Source organism: Nylanderia fulva, unplaced genomic scaffold (assembly GCF_048542155.1).
Source record: "Nylanderia fulva isolate GAGA-0341 unplaced genomic scaffold, ASM4854215v1 Scaffold226, whole genome shotgun sequence".
NCBI lineage: Eukaryota > Metazoa > Arthropoda > Insecta > Hymenoptera > Formicidae > Nylanderia > Nylanderia fulva.
Genome location: NW_028190290.1, coordinates 129,753 through 139,870, shown reverse-complemented (window position 1 = coordinate 139,870; position 10,118 = coordinate 129,753). Strand labels below are relative to the sequence as shown.

The following is a 10,118-nucleotide window of genomic DNA, read 5'->3' as shown; positions in this document are numbered from 1 at the left end:
TGAGAACTTAATTTTTTAATTTTATACAGGGTGTCCCCTAATTTGCGGATCATCTCGTATGCATATAGAACGTGTTAAATTGAATAAAAAAGTCTTTTATCATTTTTGTGATTTTTGTAATAATTAATGAGAAATAAATTAAAAAACATCGGCCAATCTGTGCTAAAAAAAGCGCGCGGCGCGAAAAAGCCTCCCATTTGTTACTTGATACTAGACGCGCGACAAGACAGTAAAAGGAGCATTTTGCAAATGACATAGATTATAGATTAAAATCTCTTTTTTTCTTTGTTTTTAACTTATTTCTTATTTTTTCCTTATCTTCATTTTTTTACTTTATTAGTTTAACCACATAATTTTATTATAAGTATTATAAAAAATTAAAAACGTTGTAGTAAAAAATAATTGAAGAAATTACGATTTTTCTTAATTTTTTAATATAGTAAAAAAATTTACAATATAGTAAAAAGATTTACAATATAGTAAAAAGATTAGAATTGATATATAAATGTTTTAAAAGATATTTACCACACATTTGGCAAGAATTATCCAGTATTTACATTAACATTTTATTTTTTAATAATATAAATTCATTTATAAATATGAAAAATAATTCCGGAGAAAGATGTGATAATTAAATATACAATTTATTTTATAATTAATATTGTTGCCATAAATATTATTCACAATTTCATAAATTTCTCAAGTTATGAAAAAGATTAAAATTTCAAGTTCTTAGGTATAAATTAGATAATATATTATTTTAATATCGATCTATTGCTAAAAAGAAATGGCATGTTTTTTATACTAAAACAATGTTAAATAATGATGTATCTTTTGAATCATTAATTTCTCGAGTCAAAATAATACTATTCCATAAATCACTGTTTCAAGTTTGAATTATTTAAATTATTTCTGATGTATAAATGAATAAAAAATAATCATATTAATATCATTTTCTATGTAACATTTTTTACGTGCATTAAATTACACGAAACGGACTATTATTTTATTATACAGGGTGTCCGGTAACTAACGGACCAACGATTACAAATGGATTCTTTGGTCAATTTGGGAACGATTTTTCCTTAGCGAAAATGTCGAAAAAGGTCATTATTTTTTACAACTTTTCAATATTTGTCATTATATATCTTTATAACTAAGCCTCAAATTAAAATTTTATTACAGTAAAATCTACCTGAAATTAACTGAAGAATGTAATTATGTTAGACTTTTAACTCCAAAACATTTAGTTTTCTAAAAACCCATTTTTTTCAATCGCTTATAACTCGAAAATTATTGACTTCTCAGCATTTTTGCCAAGAAAAAATCGTCTCTAAATTGGCCAGAGAATCCGTCCTTAATCATTGGTTTGTTAGTTACCGGACACCCTGTATGTCAATTATAGCAAATTAAATGGGATGGTGCTTGCAATATACAAAACATAAAAAGAAAGAAGTCCTCGTAATGCTCGTTTTCTATAATTATATGTATAAATGATACTCATAATATACAAAAATTGATAAAGAAATTGTTATGACCTGTCTACATAATATACGTTGAGTATAAAATATTATAAGGACCGTCCTTATAATGACGTTTCGTCTACATAATGTACAAATGTTCACTGAAAGCGTTCTTACAATGTACGGTTCACATATATATATATATATATATATATTTTATATATATAATTAAAGGATAAAATATATGGTTTATGGTGCCATGAGTATTCGTTTACCTTCTCTCCGCAGCGCGGTATATCGCAGTGTACCTAACCTTTATATAGAAAATAAGGTTATACAGTATATATGATATAAAAAGTAAGATCTCTTGTATAAAATGGTTAAAAAAAGTTTGCTATTATTTTATTAGATAATGATCAATATAAAGTTTGCAAAAAAAGTGATCTTAAGAAGAAAAAGCAGAAAAAGCATGATAAATGTTTATTTATCAAAAAATCTAATAAGGAGACTGTGAAACTTATTGCTGTTCATTGTAAGTTAAACAACATTAGATTACCTTAAATAACATAATACGATTTTTATTTAAAGAATTTTATGTTATAATTCAGTGTGTTTATTTACATTTACAGCTAATTACCAAATTTTAAATGAATTAACGCATAACCTGATGACTAATCTTCCGCAAGTAAAAATCAAAAATCTTAAAAGAGACAAGTTTACTTCTATGAAAGGAATTGATAATTCTAATCTTAGTATGCAATCTTCTGTTTCAACTGATGCATCAGAAACGCAACTTGATTCATCAATTTGTATTACAAGTTCTATTGACGTGTCAGTTGCATCAGAAGGTAAGTGTACAATTAAAATTTTGAATTACCTTAAATAACATAAATCAGTGTTTATATTTATAGAATTTTATATTATAATACAGTATGTTTTATTTACATTTGCAGGTGATAATTACATTTCAAATGAATTAGCACATAACCTGAAGACTAATGTTCCGCAAATAAAAATCAAAGATCTTAAAAAAGACAAGTTTACTTCATTGAAAGAAATTGATAATTCTAATCTTAATATGCAATCTTCTGTTTTAACTGACGTATCAGAAACGCAACTTGATTCATCAGCTTGTATTACAAATTTTATTGACGTGTCAACGTCAGAATATTTATTCGTAAGTGTCTGAATAGCTCAGTTGGAAGAGCAGTCGCCCGGCAAGCGAAAGGTCTCGGGTTCGAGTCCCGATTCAGCCGACTTTCGGACCAATATTTTTCTCGCCTATTTCTTTACAGGATGTGTTAAGAGAAGGAACAAGGGGAATTTTTGAGATCCCAACCATAGGATTCAAATTCCTTTTTCAAATGTTCTTTCTTTCATAATTGTCGCAATAACATCGCGTTTTGGCTCTATTGGTCGAGAGGAATCAAGTGGAGATTGTGGCTTTAAAAATTAAAAGAGCTGACTTAATAAGTATTTTCATTATTAAAGAATTTTATGTTATAATACAGTATGTATATTTACATTTGTAAGTGATTAGCAAATTTCAAATGCATTGACACAAAACTTGGAATCTATTGTTTCGCAAGTAAAAATCAAAGATCTTAAAAAAGATACGTTTACTTCATTGAAAGAAATTGATAATTCTAATCTTAGTATGCAATCTTCTGTTTTAACTGACGTATCAGAAACGCAACTTGTTTCATGAGCTTGTATTACAAGTTCTATTAACGTACCAGTTGCATCAGAAAGTAAGTGTACAAGTAAAATTTTGAATTAACTCTATAAACTAAAAATTAATTTTACAATATTGATAATTATTAACAAGAAATATTTTTAAATGTTAAGCAAATTGTAATAACATTTCTATTCTGTACATGTTTATATTATATATATATTAATTAGATCACAATTGTGGTAAAAATATTTATAAACAATAAATAATATTAAAAACTTATATCTTAAATAATAGCTATACACATAACTACAATTTAAATATGAACTTATTTATTATCATTTTCTAAAAAAGAATTCTTAAAAGAAATTAATTGAAATAGTTATATTATCGTAATATTATTATTATGTATATTTTAATTAATTTTTATATACAATTTTTAGTAGAAAAAGAAGACAAGATGATGAAAGATGTATTAAAAGATAAGGAAAAGTTAGATAAATCTCAGACATCTTTGGAAAGCTATAAAATTGTTAAGAGCTCGTCTACAAAATGCATATTAAGTGCACATAATAATGTTCGAACAGCATCGTACAAGAATAGCGACGAATCTTTGATAATAAATTGGAACACAAATTTACTAGATAAAGGTACATTATTAATCGAATAATATAATTTTCTTTATACTATTTACAACTTAAAAACATTGAATTAATAATAATACGGTTTCAAGATCACTCTAGAAGGTTTATAATTCGTGACAAAATTCCAGATAGAATTTTATTGATAATTTTATGTGGCATATGTAACACAAAAAACATTAGAAATATCAGAATATATACATATACCAATATCAAATAATATCAGATATCCAATAATATCAGATATATATTTAATACGTGCGCTTTTCGATTTAAAAAGTTTTTCTGTTACATGAAATTATAAATAGATTTCTATCTTGAATTTTTATCTGTAATTACATATGTCAATTATTCTAACTTAAATGCCAAATGTATTTTTATTGTAGAAAATATATATGATGATACTATAGGTAATATTATAGATAGAAATACTATTGTAAAAAATGTATTTGATATAGTTCCAAATAATGGACCTAAAATTATTAGTAATGTTCCTTTTTCTACATCTATATTAATATTACCAGCTAAGAAAAAAGAAGAAACTTCTTTGAATGAAGGGTAAATAAAGTTTTGTATCTTTTACACAACACACAAACACTTATAATAATCAAAGTATATTACACAATTTTTTCATAAAAGAGAAACGTAAAAATTCGAGATTATTTCTTATAATTTCTTGTAATTTTTCTTATCATTTCTTATAATTTTTTATGCTGAATACGACGTCGGCTTCAAAAATGTTCTATCATGCCCCCCCTCCCCCACACACACACAATTTTAAAAAATTAAAATTGTAAACAGAACTATTAAGACGCACTTTATCATTAATTTTTTTTATAACTGTAATAGTGTTAGAAAAATTTTTTTAAGTTATTAAATTAATCTTAAAAATCCTATAATATATATATAACATAGTAATGTACGCAAAAATTTCTTTTGAAAGTTAGAAGTCTTAATAATAAACTATATTTAAAAAAGAAAACATTTTTTTATGTCAGTTTTAATATAATAAAGTACATCAAAAACCCCTTTTATATAATCTTGACTTTAAAATTTTTCAAAATTGTGATGACGATTTTTGAAACCGGCATAGTATTTAGCATAAAAAACTAGAGAAATAATATTTTGCATTTCTGTATTTAAAAAAGCTATTCCTTATAGGGTCACTATTTATATTTCGGGAATAGGAACAAAAACAAATAGTTAAGCTGCGAATATATTTTTATTGTTTTTCAAAGTACTCGCCACGATGATCGATACACTTTTGCATGCGCTTAAACCAATTTTCAAAGCATTTATTCCATTCCGAATGAGGTATCTCCAAAACATGATTTTTGAACGCTTCAATAGCTTCTTCGGGCGATGAAAATCGTTGACCACGCAGTTTATTCTTCACGGATGGGAACAAAAAGAAATCATTGGGTGCCAAATCAGGGCTGTACGGCGGATGACTCGTATCAATACAGCTATTTAATAGACGAAGAGCAGGAGAAATGGAAAGGGCCTTAATTGAAGATTATAAGAATTATCAAAAAATTGATCCAAAAATGAATATAGATGATTTTAATGCACTTTCATTAGAATGCCAAAAAATAGCGATGGAATATGTGCGGTTTACAATCCGTGGAAAGCTGAGCCGTACTGTTTCTGTTTTATTGGATTCTGAATTACAAAAATGTGTAGAACTAATTCTTCAATATAGAAATAAAGCCGGTGTTAGTTCATCAAATCCTTATGTTTTTGGTATTCCTAATATGGATCGTCGTAAACATGCATACTTGAAAGCATGTGATCTAATGCGCAGATTTTCAATTGAATGTGAAGCTAATTAGCCTGAAACTTTACGAGGTACTACTCTGCGTAAACATGTAGCAACTTTAGGAGTCAACTTAAACTTAACGGATATTGAAATTACGGATCTTGCCAATTTTATGGGACATGAAGAAAAAATTCATCGTGAACATTATAGAATGCCAGTAGTTCATCAAGAAATTTTACGAATGTCCAAATTATTAGAATCTGCAAGTGGCAAAAATGAAAATGAAAATAATCTCAATGATAAGGAAGAAAATAATAAAGATATAAATATTTTCGAAAATGATATGATTCCAAGTACTTCAAATTGTGGTAAGTAGTTTATATATATGCGCTTATATATTATAATATAATATAAATAAAGCTATGCTTATTGTGAACTTGACGCGAGACACTACCGTGTCTCTTGATTTTTAATTCTTAAACAAATTAATTATAATCTAAAATATTACATAGTTATTTACATATTTATGTTCAAAAAGGTTTAACTTGTAATAATTAAAATAATCGAACTATTAATAAATTTTATGTGTCAACAAATTATAAATATAAAATATTAAAATATGAGTTATCTTCATGAATTTTTATCTGTTTTACATTATAACATTTTTATACATTTCTATACATTATACATTTCTATAAAATGACCGAAATAAGAAATTTAGAAAAAAGTATAATAGTTTGCCTTTTAAAAATTATAATATGTACAAATATAATTTTAATAATAGAAAAATTTACATAATACAGACTTATATGTTATTATTTTTTAATGTTATTAATTTTAATTAATATAAAATTTTAGATTTGAATAATTCCTATTCAAGCGACAGTAATACTGATACAGAAAAATATATCTCTAAGAAAAAGAAGCGTTCTAGTAAGTTTTATAAAAAAATACAGTGTAAGAATTGATATTATAATATATACAAGGTGTCCCATTTTAACTTACACAGACAAATATTTCCAATACGGTGCGTTAAATCGAAAAATGTATCCCGCATGAATTCAATGGCTTAAAAAAAGCTATAAGATGGTGGCAATAATTTGACCTTGAATTGTCATTTGTAAATCACGTGAAGGTCACAGTCAATTTTTGAATTATTAATTTCCATTTTTTATTGCATATTCTTGTAGCTTGTCTCGAGAGCTTTCCAAAACACTATAATAGAATATCTTTTTATGGAGTACTCTTTGAGCTATAAAGGTTTGAAGCTCACAATTTTTGACATAAAATGTAAAATATCTTGTAAAATATTCAGTTTTCGGTAATTATACCTTAATACTTTTTTTGCACAGAATAATGAGAGCAATCAATTGGTGTAAAAAAACACATAGTTGCTCATAAAAAAAGTGCAGCTGCATGTTGAATATTATATATTTTTTTAAAACAATTATCTGTTTTCTTTATACCAATTGATTGATCTTATTATACTGTGCAAAAAAGTATTAAGGTATGATTACCGAAAACTGAATATTTTACAAGATATTTTACATTTTATGTCAAAAAATTGTAAACTTCAAACCTTTATAACTCAAAGAGTACTCCATAAAAAGATATTTTATTATAGTGTTTTGGAAAGCTCTCGAGACAAGCTATAAGAATATGCAATAAAAAATGGGGGTTAATAATTCAAAAATTGACGGTAACCTTAACGTAATCTACAAATGACAATTCAAGGTCAAATTACTGCCACCCTCTTATAGCTTTTTTCAAGCCATTTAATTCATGTGTAACACATTTTTCGATTTAACGCATTGTATTTGAGATATTTGACTGTGTAAGTTAAAATGGAACACCCTGTATATTTTTTTCTGCTTTTTATTTCATTTATCATTTTCTATTTTCTACTTACAATTAGCATCACCATATGGGAAATGTAAAAGAGTACGTTGGAATGAAACCGAAAAGAAGATTGTATTGGATGCCTTCGGAAGTGCAGCAGCAATTAAGAGCTAACTCGTAGGTCGCAAGTTCGAGTCCGTGTCTTGTTACTTTTTTTTTGTTTTATCTTGCTAGTTTTGAAAAAGTGTTGTTGTTTAGATATATTTATTTATTTATTTAATTAAATTATTACGTTAAAAAATTTTTTTTCAAATATTTTATTTTTATATCTTATTTTTATTTAAATTATATTTGTATTTCAAAAAAGTTACCTACGTTACACGAAATTCAAGAATTAATTAAGAAGAATCCAATCGCTTTAAAACACAGAACTGCTGTTACAATAAAAGCGTGGCTAATGAATCAGAGGCAGAAGCAAAGAGCTTTAAAATCGTAATTGTTTTTCTTTATTTTTAACTATGTTTGATTTATTCGATGTTTGGCATATACTATGCACTAAAAGAATTAAACAAAATATTTAAAATATTCTTACATTATGAAATATATTTTGTAATATATATATTAATAATGTATGTGTTATTATAACGTAAGAACATTTAAAATATTTTGTTTTTAATTCTTAAAAATGTAATAAGTTTTATAACCTAACATTATATACATAACAATAAAATATTAAATTTCGTTCGCCAGGAATGAAATACTAAGGTAGTAGATATTAAACTGACTACACTGGCTGTCTATTCGATTTGTTAAACTATATTTATTGACGTTTCGACCATACGGGTTGTGGTCCTTTTCAAAATTACAATAGAAGCATTCTAGAAATGCGATTGATGCAATATTGTGTTCAACTAGTTTCATGTTTAATGGGATAGCTTATGAACAGATTTATGGGAGTCCAATGGGCTCACCTCTCTCCCCCATACTCGCAAATATCGTAATGGAGGATCTTGAAACGGATTGTTTGTCCTTGCTTGGTTTCGAAACATCTTGTTTCTATAGATATGTAGATGACATATTCATGATCCTTCCTAACGATAAACTGTTAAAGGTGAGCGAGGTATTTAATAGCTATCACCCAAGACTAACTTTTACTTATGAGATTGAAACTAATAATTCTCTCAGCTTTTTGAATACAATTGTCCACAGGAATGATAATAAGCTCATAACTAACTGGTACAGAAAACCAACATTCTCAGGAAGATACATCAATTTTTTCTCGAATCATCCGACGAAATATAAAATTAACACCATTACCAATTTAGTTGACCATGCAATAAATTTATCTAACAAACGGTTTCATGACTCTAATTTAAAAATTGTAAAGAATATTTTGAAAAATAATTGCTTTCCGGAGAATCTCATTAATAAATATGTCAATGATAGAACCCACAAGCTGTCACAACCTATAAACAATAAGGATAAAAAAATTATAAATGTAGATTCGACGGATGTTTCGAGGGAAAATTTCATCGTCATTCCATATTGTAATCGGTTCACTAATGACATATATAGATTTCTAAACAAAAAGAACCTTAACGTAATTTTTACCATCCCCAAAAAACCGAACTGTTTAATAAAATCGGGGAAAGATAATTTAGATATTAATAAGCAAACCGGCGTAGTCTATTGTATTAATTGTAACAATTGTGATTCTAATTATGTAGGGCAGACAAAAAGACATCTCATTACTAGGATTAACGAACACCGACGTAATATTAAAAATTCAGCGAGCAATTTTTCTGTTGTTAGTGAGCACAGAATTAATCAAGGACATGAATTTGATTGGTCGAATCCTTTAATTCTGCATAAAGAAAACAATAGAAGAAAAAGAGAAATAGCCGAAATGTACTTTATCAAGAAATTGAATTCCACTATCAATTTACAGAAAGACACTGAAAGCTTTAGTACGATATATGACAGTTTGTTTAGAAATTGAAGTAAAAAATTTTTAACATACATTGTTGGGAGCTATTATTAGTAGTTTATTATTGGTATGTTAAGGCAAGATGACATAAGCGAACCGAATATATTTATTTATTTATTTATTTGTCTTTTTATTATCTTATACTTTTTATATTTTATTTTTCATTTTTTATATTTTATTTTAGTAATTTGCCATATGGTACATCACAATTTAGCGAGAATGTAAATATTGTTAACTTTTAACTTTGACATAATTTTCGGCGTGTTTATTCGTTAGTACAGTGTGCTCAGTCGTAGCAAGATGACACAAGTGAAACGCAGTTAATTTACCATCCGATCTTAAGTTAAGTCTCACCGGAGCGTACTTTTAAATGTCAATAACGATATGCAGTAACTCATTGTAAGTCTCATTTGTTACATTTCACGTTTTCAATTTAAATGTTGATTCTGATTGCATGTACATTAATTTCTAGAATGCTTCTATTGTAATTTTGAAAAGGACCACAACCCGTATGGTCGAAACGTCAATAAATATAGTTTAACAAATCGAATAGACAGCCAGTGTAGTCAGTTTAATATCTACTACCTTATTATATACATATATATGTAAGAACAATTTTAATTATATCTTTCTAATTTTTATTTTAAAGAATTACATATTTGTTCTACAGTTAGTTTTATAATTTTTTTAAAATACTTAAAAAGTAACATGTATACAAATATTAATGTAGATTCGTATTGTATTTTACTAATTT

General features: G+C 26.5%; 1 long non-coding RNA gene across 1 annotated transcript; it reads left to right on the top strand.

Annotated features, from left to right (window-relative positions):
- The first annotated feature begins 9,455 nt into the window (after positions 1-9,455).
- On the top strand, positions 9,456-9,914 carry LOC146723160 (uncharacterized). The gene is made up of 2 exons (XR_014924723.1): positions 9,456-9,763; positions 9,837-9,914. It is a non-coding gene; the product is annotated as an uncharacterized LOC146723160 (long non-coding RNA).
- The last annotated feature ends 204 nt before the right edge of the window (positions 9,915-10,118 follow it).